Below are 7,409 nucleotides of genomic sequence, written 5' to 3' on the forward strand. Positions count from 1 at the left end.
CTACCAGGGCCTCCAGGGGGCGCTCTTGGCTGGACTCTTATCTTTGCCCTGGACACACTTGACAGGAGAATCCAACTGGCACTGGTCTTTCTCCCTCCTGTGATCATCATTGGGTGGTTGTAGGGTCTGGAACTGGGTCAGCAACTTCCCATGAGACTGTGTTCTCCCAGAGTCATTGGACAGGAAGTAAACAACGTCTTGAGCACACCTGGAGAAGCCCTGACTGGCAGCATCGAAGGAGGGTGATGTTTTCACTGCATGAAGATGCCGTCTCAGGAGGCAAACGGTCATCTCCAGGATGTCGGCTTTCTCCAGCTTGGAGTCGGGCTGCTGGTTGAGGAGCTTTTGACCCAGAAGATCCTTGAGGTCCTCGATACTTTTGTTGATGCGATCTCTGCGCAACTTCTCCACAATGGGTTTTCTCAGCTAAAAAGAAGAAAAAATATTTGTATTAATACATATGTCCATTATGTATTTCAAAGACAAACCAACAAAGAAAACAAATGTCAAAGTTGAAAGAGGCAAGTTACAATATCTACCTTGTGGTTCAGACTCAGGTGTTCCTTTGGGTAATCTGCTGTTGAAGTGATTGTAGGTGCCATTGCTGTATCTGCAGTAGATCTCTCTGTGTAGAGTGAATCTGATCAGCACTGGCTTCATGTCCTCTATTTATACTCCCAGATCTCCATATGAATGTGTGGGTCTTGGGCTGGTTGGAGTTTCTCACAGTCAGCAGCCAATGGCTGAGCTGCAGAGGACAATGAGGAGTGTGGAGCTGCCACATGCTGGATTCTCCCATTGCTGGGGCACAATGGTCAAACCTCAGGGGAACAGGTGCTGGGTTGGGGGTGATGGAGAGAGACCCACAGACCCACTGTGTGGATGTGGGAAAGGACTGACCCTGTGAGGAGAGTTAATCTGCTGCCTGATGTTGGGGTCAATGATGCTGACAGGGCACACGTTGCCCACCACTGTACACACACGTGGGAAATGTTTTTGGGAAGTGTGTGTAGAGCCATTTTGAGCCAAATGATTCAAGACTGTAGAACATATTTCAGAAAGAGCTTATCAATATTTTAAAATGTCTTAAAAAATTAAGCCCCCAACTCTAAAAATGCAGTTGTTTCAAATATTCAGTTCAGCATTGTAAATGACTACTATTAACAGTTATTGCAGCCCTTATTTGAAATTTGACCTTTTATAATGTCCTGTAAACAAAATCACAAACAATCTGGAAGAAACACAATCTCATTGGTTGAGCTCCTGATGCTTTGTGAAAAAATGCTTAGTTAATTGTCATGATGAACTTAAAATGATCAAGGAATGATTTTGATTACCAACCTGAACCTAAATTTCAGAGGTTTTAAAGTTTAAAAAGCATTTTCTTTTAGGTATTCTGAAAACATTCCGACCTTAATTTTGATATGGTAATGTCGATATTCAAGATCTTGGAGTCAAAATATGCAACACCATTTGGAAAAATGTATTTAAACTTGATATGTTCTGTTATTTTTCAATAAATATGTCAGTATACTTCAAAAATGCAACACGTGCTTTTTCCCTTGTGTGTCTTTGTGGAATTCCCCAGTGGGATGGTGGGTGCTAGTGACCCAGCTACTGAGACTCTCCTCTCCAGAGCTTTCCCACACTCTGCCCATTCATACAGCTCCGGATGAACAATAGAAGTGTGCCTTGTTAATTCCAACCCATCTGTGGCCATGCCTTATGATTGTCTCAGGATAAAATTCCCTTTCTCAAATTCCTCAAATAGGCTCTTTGCATGTACGGTTCGTTTGTTTCCGGTGGAGCCAGGTCTGTTTGAACCTGAATTTATGCCAGTTAAAATTGTTATTAGTGAGCAATCAAGTTATTCAGTGTCGGAGTGAAGATGTTAGGAGCAGAATATAACAAAAGATGCCGTTACAACACAGTTAACACCTCACCGGAAAAGCGGCCGCATTGAAAGCCTTTCGTGCAAAGAGCCCATTATGGTCAAAAACGACCTCTGATTTTTTTTATGTTTTTATGATGTTGGAGTGAGTGATGCTGACAGGACACATGTAATTCACCAATGTACACTTTGAGAGTTTGTTCGTGTTACATTTCTGTTATTTATTTATTTTCTTTTTTTGTTCTTTTTTGTTCATGCCTTTGAAGTATCATCCAAACATTTTTGAGTTGTGAAAAGCATTCGGATCAATTTGATGAAAACAAAGTGGGAATGTCTACAACTTTTATGGTCTTCTGTTTGGAATTTAAGTGATTTCCATTTTTACAAATCTCCATCTACAAATGTGATGCTTGGGTTTGCCATGTAGAAAATGCCAATGGAGGGAAAATCCTTCTCAGAAATACTCCTGTCAATAGCTGTCTATAGACATAACAGATGTGCCCTCTGTCTTTTTGTTTGCAGAGTTACCCAAATGCATTACAAAAGCTCCTCAGAGTTTTCTTAATCAGTGGCAGTAACAGATCAGCTCTTGCTTTTGTTGAAAACAACAAATGCCATTGCAAAGAGTTTTGGAGGGAAAGTAACCTATTGGCTGAAGTTTAGAAGGAGGCATTTGAAAATAAGCAGGTCTGTGAGTTAGTCCAGTGGTTTTCAAAGTGGGGGCCCGCAGGGGGGTGCCAGGGGGGCCTCAGCAAGTTGGAAGGAAAAATAAAAGCAACAAATAAATACATTTGAAAATGTTAAAATATACCTATTACTATGAGGGTTGTTATACAATGCCATTATAATAATTTGTCGCACAACTTTTTGTTCAGACCATGGTCATCTCTAAGATGGACTATTGTAATTCACTATTAGCTGGCTTACCCGCTTGTGTAATAAGATCATTACAGCTGATTCAGAATGCTGGAGCACACCTGGTCTTCAATCAGCCAAAGAGGACACATGTAACTCTTCTCCTAGTTACTCTCCAGTGGCTCCCTATAGTAGCCAGAATTAAATGTAAATCTCTCACTTTAGCCAATAGGACACTGACTGGATCTGCTCCTAGTTATTTTAATTCAATAATCAAGCCTTACATCCCCAACCGCCCACTGCGGTCTTCTGATGAGCGTCTGTTATGTCGACCAGTCATAAAAACTATGTCTAATTCAAGACTCTATTCCTCAGTGGTTCCATGTTGGTGGAATGAGTTGCCCAGTGCTCTCCGTTCCAGTGGTAGCTTTGGGTCGTTTAAGGGGGGTCTAAAGACATTCTTGTTCAAACATGTAGTTGTTTAAGTGCTTATGTGTTATGGTTTGTATAATATTGTTTTATTTTCATTAGGCTGTTGATTAATTTGACATTATTGTTTATTATTGATATTCTCCTTAATGTAGTATTACCATTTCATTGTTTTTATATTATTGATTGAATGGACATTATTGTTTTATTATTGCTTTTCCCCTCATTTTCATTGCTTTTATTAGGCTATTGATTGAATTGATATTGTTGCTTATTATTACTATTCTCCTTATTATATTTGACCAACATTCTAATCTAATCAACATTCTAATCTATTCAATTTTAAATATTATGTTGTTTTGTATTAGTGTGTCGCTTTGGACAAAGGCGTCTGCCAAATCCATAACCTAACCATAACCATAACCATATCTGAACATTATATTTTCCATGATAATGACTGGGAATAACAGTAGAGTGATAGCTCTCATATAGCAGAAAGCCCCAAATGCAATTTTTACACACTGTATGCTCCATCGCGAAGTGCTTGTGGCTAAAATAATTATTAGGATTAGCTTAATGTATTTTTACATTTGCCTAGTGGTATTTGGGGGGCCTTGTCGTAGAAAAGTTTGGGAACTCCTGAGTTAGTCAGTTGATGAATGCAGTGTGACTGCATAGTGGAGGTTAGAAACATTAAACATGATGGACAACTGTAGGTCATACTGAAGACGATTTAATTGATGCCTGTGTCTGGGGAGTTGAACATTGTCAAATGTCCTCGAGTTGCCATGTCTGGCCATTTTGATCAAATACATGTCCAAGTCTTGACTGTGTACCAGGACCTCAGAGGGAGCTCTTGGCTCGACTCTCTTGTCTATTCTGGACAGACTTCAGAAGAAACCATTTTAATTGAAGACAAATCACGTTATTTCAATATATAGAAAAAGGAGGGAAAACCCATTCTGAATGTATTTAGGCTCACCAGATATAACATCTGTCATTCTGTCATGGTGCTGGTAGATCACTCAGTAGAGTTTCCCACACAGACCTTTATGCACCAACAAAAGGCCTCTCTGTAACCCCCTAAGCTTTTTTCCCCTCATCTATAATGTTAAAGAGCTATTGACAGCTATTAGTGCTGCTTTCTGGAAACATATGACATCACAAACCATCTGGAGGGAAAGAACCTCATTGGGTGAGTTCTTTATGCACAAAATCAGCCTAGGTAGTTGTTTATTATCTGTAAACAATTACAGAATACTTGCTCTCAATTTTTGGTTTGGTAAAATGGAGGAGTCAAATACCCTTGTCGATCCCACAAGCCAGCCATGCTACACTGCAACATCACAGGCAAATATTTATTGATGTCTTATAATATTGGCTGTTATATTTATACTTTGTCAATATACAACATGAAAATGGCAACTCGTGCCTTTTCCCTTGTGTGTCCCTTTGTGGAATTCCCCAGTGGGATGGTGGGTGCTAGTGACTCAGCTACTGGGACTCTCCTCTCCAGAGCTTTCCCACACTCTACCCATTCATACAGCTCCGGATGAACAATAGAAGTGTGCCTTGTTAATTCCAACCCATCTGCAAACAAACTATTCCTAATGATACCCCGAAGGCAGAAATGCTCATTGTAGATATATTTCTCAAATGAAGGTTACCGAATTGCAGAGACTGAAGTTACTTTAATACTTTAGTCTCAGTGTTTCAAGACATGCTGATCAAACTGATTTTGAGTGCCAGAAAAGTGTCAACACATAAAAATGAATCCTCTAGAAAAGTCATTGGAAAGTTAGAAAATATAATTTATGGAGATTGTTGAAAGTTGTCAACACAATATTTGTCAAAGGGTGGTTGTCAGTATTTTGCTTTGATTAGCAAAATAAACTTCAACTTTTTGGTCAGTCAGCGGCCTCCACACAAATATCTGAAATCTCTGTCTATTGTCCCACAGGAGGTCTGTGAGAGAGTCCACCACGCTTTCCCACACTCTCTCCATTCTCTGCTCTTCAATGGGGGAACAATAGAAGTGTGTCTCATTACCCTCCACATTAGTCAAGGAGTTTCATGCCCTGCTGCCCAGCTGACGGTGAGAGCAGTGTGGTCTTCAGTAGTATCACAAACTATATGAGATATCGATCAATTGATACTAACACTTATATGCAGTCCAGGTCATGTGAAATCAGAGCTTTAGAATGACTACATAAAATGTTGATGACTACATAAAATAGTTATCATGTGCCATGTTTGAACAGATGTTGGGTTAGCAGCTCTTGAAAGCTCAGGTTTTGTGCTGTAAACAAAATTTGGAGGGAAAAAAGCTTTGCCCATTTTCATTGGTCATTTTGAGAAAGCACACCATTTAGGGCATATGAACACAAAAGTAAGAACTTAGTTGCATTTAATTATATTTATTATTATTATTATATTATTTAAATATTATTTATGAACCTAAACTAACCAAGAATACCTTAGTTATGTTGATGAATCATAAAGTTTAGAGATGTTTTATGATGATGTCATATGTGAAAGATGTGTAATTAAAGTGCAAAACAAAATGGACTTAAAGCAACACCAAAGAACGTTTCCTCTGTCGCACACACACTATTTGTTTATCCAGCACCGGCTTTGCAAATAATGATGTCCACAGACAAGGTAGAATATTTTATGATTTTATGAAAGTACGATGTATTGTGACATCAGATGCAAGTCAAATTTGTAGTTTCTTATGTCTCATTCCATCAAACTACAGATCCGCTACCCGATCTGGCAAACTTACATAGCCGATAGAGGGCCGCAAAGTGAATGCAGAAGTGCCGTTCACCCTGTTACGAGTTGATGAACCACTGAAACAATTTTGGAAATATTATTTTAAGGTACAAAAAACTCTTTGGTGTTGCTTTAATCCATGTTGTTAGAAGTCTGGGAGTTGCTAGTTCTGTCTGTGACCAATCTATTTCACACTCTTGCCATTCACTGCTCTTCACTTGTGGGATAATAAAAGGTGTTTTATTGCATAACATTACTGAAAGGGCTTTGTTGCCCAGGTGACTGTGATATAAGCCCAAACATCTGGATCTCTTTCAAAGGTAAATATAAAATTAGCAATTGAATTACAAACCAATTGATTACTCATTTTAAATGTTCCGACATAAAACAATATAATTTCAGTAATTACTTCTTTTTTTTTTCATACTGTACATGTTCCTGCTACTTATATTAATGGTCCAATGACAATTTTTACTAAGCACATATTGAATTCTTGTCTTTCCAGGGAAGACAGTCAGTTTGGGGATGCTCAGTGGAATGACAACAAAAAAGGGAAATATGTTTTTCAGAAACGTTTTTATTGCAATATTCTATTGCAACCTGGCCTGAGAAAATTAGGCCATATAAAATATGTTCAAACAATTTGAAGTAGTATTATTGTCAACAATGCAATACTCTTAAAGCTTAGTCTCCATTGGAACAACAAGGTGTTTAAAAAGTTGTTTTTATAAAAAAAAAACATCATAATATCAGGATGTCTAAAAACATCTTGCGGATTTACACTTCTTCGAATGAAAGGCAACAATTTGTTTTCTTAAGTCTAAATCTGGCATGAGAAAATTAGGCCATAAGAAATATCTTCTAACAATTTGAACTATTATTGTATCATTGTCAACAACACAATGCTCTTAACAGGTCAGTCTCCATTGGAACAACAATATATTTTATACATGCATGTGTATAAAAAAAACCCATCATAATCATATCAGGATGTCCTTCGAGTGGAAGGAAAACATTGTTTTCTTAATGATCAAAAAGGAATATATGTCTCAAAATAGAGATCTAAGGTAAGCCATCTTTCACCATTACAAATTCAAAGCATTTCACTAACATCAGAAAAACGGATGTTCAGCCATGAAAATAATATCAACATGATACATTTTCAATTGTCTTCTTAAAAGAAATAGAGCATAAGTTTGAATAAACTCTGATTTCTTAACAAAATCAATAAAAATGAAATTGATACATTTCATAGAGAATCATTTCACTTAATTGTAAAACAATGGAAATCCATTATCAAAGTTTCAATCTGAAACCCATAAAGTTTGAGTTTGTGTCTTCACTGAAGACAAAATAAATTACAAAATGTTTGCATTTACAATCTTATTTGCATTCTTTGATGTAAAGAGGATAAACTCCCTGCAAACTGCCTTGCAGGCTGTAAAAATGGGAGATTTTT

The 7,409-nt window shown here is 37.7% G+C and overlaps 1 pseudogene; it reads right to left on the reverse strand.

The window, feature by feature from the left end:
• Positions 1–660, reverse strand: LOC143104156 (transcription factor HES-5-like; annotated as a pseudogene).
• Positions 661–7,409: the final 6,749 nt, after the last annotated feature.

This window comes from Alosa pseudoharengus, unplaced genomic scaffold (assembly GCF_046254945.1).
Source record: "Alosa pseudoharengus isolate Yale_2024_CS ecotype anadromous, Long Island Sound unplaced genomic scaffold, YU_APseudo_1.1 YU_APseudo_1.1_scf_5, whole genome shotgun sequence".
Taxonomy (NCBI): domain Eukaryota; kingdom Metazoa; phylum Chordata; class Actinopteri; order Clupeiformes; family Clupeidae; genus Alosa; species Alosa pseudoharengus.